The 5,029-nt window shown below is 44.7% G+C and overlaps 2 non-coding genes across 2 annotated transcripts; both read right to left on the minus strand.

Moving 5' to 3' along the window:
- Positions 1-3,467: 3,467 nt before the first annotated feature.
- Trnai-aau (transfer RNA isoleucine (anticodon AAU)) lies at positions 3,468-3,541 on the minus strand. Its single transcript has one exon. It is a non-coding gene; the product is annotated as a tRNA-Ile (tRNA).
- A 316-nt stretch (positions 3,542-3,857) lies between these two features.
- On the minus strand, positions 3,858-3,976 carry LOC126985987 (5S ribosomal RNA). Its single transcript, XR_007739233.1, has one exon. It is a non-coding gene; the product is annotated as a 5S ribosomal RNA (ribosomal RNA).
- Between the last annotated feature and the right edge of the window lie 1,053 nt (positions 3,977-5,029).

Below are 5,029 nucleotides of genomic sequence, written 5' to 3' on the forward strand. Positions count from 1 at the left end.
ATTAACTGGTTACGTTACCTGTAGTACGCCCTACCTGACGTAATACCAGCTTAGGTCATGACATCGCTGAGAGAAGGAGGAGAAGTGTATATGCGGCGGCGAAGATGTGATGAAGACATTTAGAAGAGGAGGGGAAGAACAATGAGGGAAAAGGAAGGGGAGATGATGATGATGATGATGATGGTGGACACCGTATTCTGGCAACACACTTGTATGCGAAAGCTTTCACATCGAAGCGGCTGCAGCGTATCCTGGGCGTCATCTGGACAACTGACCCAAGACGAGCTGAGTCCGCGAACCAAGAACACCAACCTGGAGACGCCCTTGCTCGCCGCCTCCCACGCTTGCTCGGCCATGCCACCAGCCTCCTGCCTTCCCCCACAACAGACTCCCAGGACAGGCCACGTAAGCTACTCGAGGGCACCCGGCTACCGTGGGTGTTGGTATTATATTTATAGTTCCCTTATCCCTTACCAGCTCTTTGTCTTTCTTGTTTTCTACCTTCTTCTCATTCAGCTTAACATTGCCTGCCTCTTTCTGCTTCTGTTCTCGCTCGTTTTTAGCATCAGAGAGCATCTTTGTCTGAAAATCTGGAAATGAGAGGAAAAAGCAGAGGTTTGAAGTTTTGGAAAATATAAGAAAAGGCAGAGGTTTGAAGTTTTGGAAAATATAAGAAAAGGCAGAGGTTTGAAGTTTTGGAAAATATAAGAAAAGGCAGAGGTTTGAAGTTTTGGAAAATATAAGAAAAGGCAGAGGTTTGAAGTTTTGGAAAATATAAGAAAAGGCAGAGGTTTGAAGTTTTGGAAAATATAAGAAAAGGCAGAGGTTTGAAGTTAAAATATAAGAAAAGGCAGAGGTTTGAAGTTTTGGAAATGTGACAGAAGGCGGAGATTTGAAGTTTTGGAAATGTGACGAAAAGGCAGAGATTCGTTCCACACGCGCAGTAGTCACCCCGGGCTCAAGGGCTTCGAATTATACCCTCAAGAAATGTAACGCAACCTCTGCATGCTCGAACAACCAAATCCCAGATCGGCCCGGCTGGCACTCAGTTATAAGGAACAATGCAGCATGGGGCCGTATGAACAAGGCTGGGGCTGCTCACGTTGCCATAGACGCCCGCGGCCAAGACCTGCAGCCAGAGAATCACCTGAGTCAACGTTGCCAGATTGTCGCACTCTGCCTCTTATGTTTGCTGATGTCCGACCCAAAAACTGCTTTCATCACCCAAATAACTGCCTTCATATATGGTTATCGTTTAAATGGTTAATTAGTGGTGCTTCTTGGCAACAGTTATGGGCCAGAAACCGGTAAATACGTGGCTCTGCGTACGATAATCTGGCAACGGTGACCTGAGGAACCACCCACGCCATCAACGACAACAACGATCCCATCCCATCGCTTTCATCCGTTCACCCAACACTGAGGAAGCTGAGTCAACACCGGCCAAGATGGAAGCAAGCAAGCAGGTGTGGGTGGCTGTGGGTGTGAACATGTGTGTCTTTCATTCACCCACGGTCTTATCACGTGCTGGACATCGCAGATCCACTGGTGAGGGGGGAAGAGTGGGGTCCAAGAGGGGTTTCAGCGTCTGTCTGTCTGTCTGTCCGTCCGTCTGTCTGTGCGCCTGTCTATCCGTGTGTCTGTGTGTCCGTCTGTTTGTCTGTTTTCGCGTCTGTTTGTGTGTGTTAAAGTCAGTGTTTGTGTGTTTGTCCGTTTAATATAATACAGAGCAAAAAAAGGTTCACTCATTTTTACTGCTGTGTTAATATAGTCACATAAATTAACTAACTCTCCCTGTCTTACTTTCTTATGAAAATTCAAGTCTAACCAAACACTATTTTCCATGTTTTTGTAAGGAATGTTTTGCTTGAAACTATCGGCCAAATGGACCTTATTTATTTCAACTATTTACTACCTTATTATCTTTGTTCCTAACGTCCCTGGTGTGTCTGGGCTACAGGCTTTGTGATTCATACTGTTTGGACCCCTCCGACTTTGCCTACTACGCGGCTTTCCATAATAATAGTCAACCTCTTTACCCGCTCTTTACCCTTCCTCCATCCTCTCCTTCCTTCACCTCCTCTTCATTTTCCTCCTGCCTTCTCTTCTTACTCTTATATAACATTTTCTTTATTCTCATGCATTCTTACCCCTTCCTCTCTTCCCTCTTCCTTCTCTTCTTCTTCCTTCCCTTCTTACTTTCAACCGTCCTCTTCCCTACTCTTACCCCTTGCTCTCCTCCCTCTTCCGCCTTTTCTTCCTTCTCTCCTCCTCTTCTTACTCTTAATCCACCTCTTCCTTATACTCGTCCCTTCCTCCTGTTCTTTATTCCTCCTTTTCTTCCTCATTCCCTTCTTTTCTCACTCCACTCCTCACTCTTACCCTTCCTCCTCTCTCTTCCACTTCTCCCCTCCCCCCTCAACCCCTTCAGCCCTTCAATAAAAGCCGCCATAAAGAAAAGCTCATAAACGGTCCGAAACAAAAGAGCATCGACGAGAGAGAGAGAGAGAGAGAGAGAGAGAGAGAGAGAGAGAGAGAGAGAGAGAGAGAGAGAGAGAGAGAGCTGGGGGTGGGGGAGGGGAAGGGTGGACAATAAAAGTCGTTCATATTGCGTTTGAAAGGAAAATATATTAACTTTGGATTTTTTTGCTTTGTTTTCTTTTGTTTTTAGGTATCTTTCTCACCTGGCCTCTCTCTCTCTCTCTCTCTCTCTCTCTCTCTCTCTCTCTCTCTCTCTCTCTCTCTCTCTCTCTCTCTCTCTCTCTCTCTCTCTCTCTCTCTCTCTCTCTCTCTCTCTCTCTCATCGCGTTGGCCATGCATGTAATTGGATGACGAGGAATATTTGCCAAACAGCTGAAACTAATGTAATTTTTCGGTGTGTGTGTTGTTATTCATGTGTTCAGTGTGTGTGTGTGTGTGTGTGTGTGTGTGCCAGTTAGGACACGTAGCAATGGGTCTAAGCTGGATACATTCAGATTCAACAAAGACATAGGCAAGAATTGGTTTACCAGTAGAAGCGTGGATGAGTGGAACAGGCTTGGCAGTCATGTTGTGAGTGCCAATACCACAGATACATTCAAGAAGAGGTTGGATAAATTCATGGATAGGAAGGTTAGGTGTGGTTAGGATTACAGGAGTTGCCTTGTATAGTCCACTCGGCCTCATGCAGACTCCTTACGTTCATATGTTCTTGTGTGTGTGTGTGTGTGTGTGTGTGTGTGTGTGTGTGTGTGTGTGTGTGTGTATAAATCCCTATGGTCTGATCATGCTCTGAACTCGCAATCGCCAACTCAAACGCACACACACACACATACACATGCACATACACACACTCAAACAAACAAACAAACAAACAAACAAACAAACAAACAAACAAACAAACAAACACTCACACTGGAAGCGAAACACAACCCCCAGCTAAAAATAATAATAATAATCATAAAATAAAATAAAAAGAATGTTCACCTTGGCCCGTAAGGGGATCGAACCCTCGACATCCGCGTTATTAGCACGGCGCTCTAACCAACTGAGCTAACAGGCCGATGGGTGCGTGCGGGAGTGTGTGTTTACTTATGTGTGTGTGTGTGAGAGAGAATCATATGCATATTTGTAATCATGCATCATTTACTCCTGAGAGAGAGAAAGAAAGAAAGAAAGAAAGAACATAGATATTCAGACCCTAAAGCTATATGAAAACAAAGAGGGATACAGAAGGAAAGGCTAAAAGCTATATGAAAAGACAAGGGTGCGAAACGAAATGGTAGAAGCTAAATTAAAAGAAAGGAGCGATGGAAAACAAAAGGCTAAATGCAATATAAAAATTAAAATAAAATAAAAGCTAAAAGAAAAAAGAGGGACGCCAACAGCATCTGGTGTTCCCAGGCGGTCACCCATCCAAGTACTATCCAGACCCAACGTCGCTTAACTTCGCTGATCGGACGAGAAGCGGTGTTTTCAACGTGGTGTGGCCGTTGGCGAGAGTTGAAAGGGGGTCCTGATACTCAACGCAGGTAACACAGGTAAAATAAAGCCGGGTCCTTAATTTTGGCAGATTTGGGGGGCTAGAGATCATCCTAAGTTCATAAGGGGGAGGGGGGACGAGCGAAGCGATCATGCGGAGGTGAGGATTACTTTTGTTTTAAATAAGCACTTTTAGGGACATTTTGAGGCCGATATAGAAAATATTTGGGGGTGGGGTGGGGGGGGCTATATGTCTTGTATTGGGGCCATTACAAACAGACCCGTAGCCCCCCAGAAATTACGGCTCGAGCCTGTCCTTTGCATGGCGTGGAGACCAAAACTGTATCGCACATTCTAAGTAAGATCTGACTAAACTGTTGTTCACTGGAATTGAGTATTACATCTTTATTCTTGAATGATAAGTTTCTCTTAATGAAGCTTGCTGCGTCAGTTCATTATTTGCTGTGAGAATTTGAGGTTTGACGCGATTTTGACACCCAGGTCCTTATATATTAAATTGGCACACAGAACGCTTTTGAGTTTCACGCCACGCATTTCGTAATCGAACCTCATATATATTTTTTTTGTGTGTGTGTGTACCAATATGGAGAACCTTACACATATCTATATTAAAGGGCATCTCCCATCTATTGGACCAACTATCAGAGCGCATGAGAGGTTCAAATGGTGTTATGATTATTAATTTTACTCTCTCTCTCTCTCTCTCTCTCTCTCTCTCTCTCTCTCTCTCTCTCTCTCTCTCTCTCTCTCTCTCTCTCTCTCTCTCTCTCTCTCTCTCTCAGGTGACACAGGTGCGCAGGTGTTCAATGACCTCTGATGACTGATGAAGGAGGAGGAGGAAGAGAAAGAAGAGGAAAAAGAATAAGAAGAAGAAGAAGAAGAAGAAGAAGAAGAAGAAGAAGAAGAAATGGTGGTGGAGGAGGAGGAGGTGAAGGAAAAGGAAGAAGAGGAGGAGGAGGAGGAGGAGGAGGTGAAGGAGGAGGAAGAGGAGGAGAAAAACAAGACGGAGGTGAAGGTGAAGGAGGAAGAAGAAAAGAAGATAAAAATA

The sequence above is a fragment of the Eriocheir sinensis genome, chromosome 60, assembly GCF_024679095.1.
Source record: "Eriocheir sinensis breed Jianghai 21 chromosome 60, ASM2467909v1, whole genome shotgun sequence".
Lineage (NCBI taxonomy): Eukaryota > Metazoa > Arthropoda > Malacostraca > Decapoda > Varunidae > Eriocheir > Eriocheir sinensis.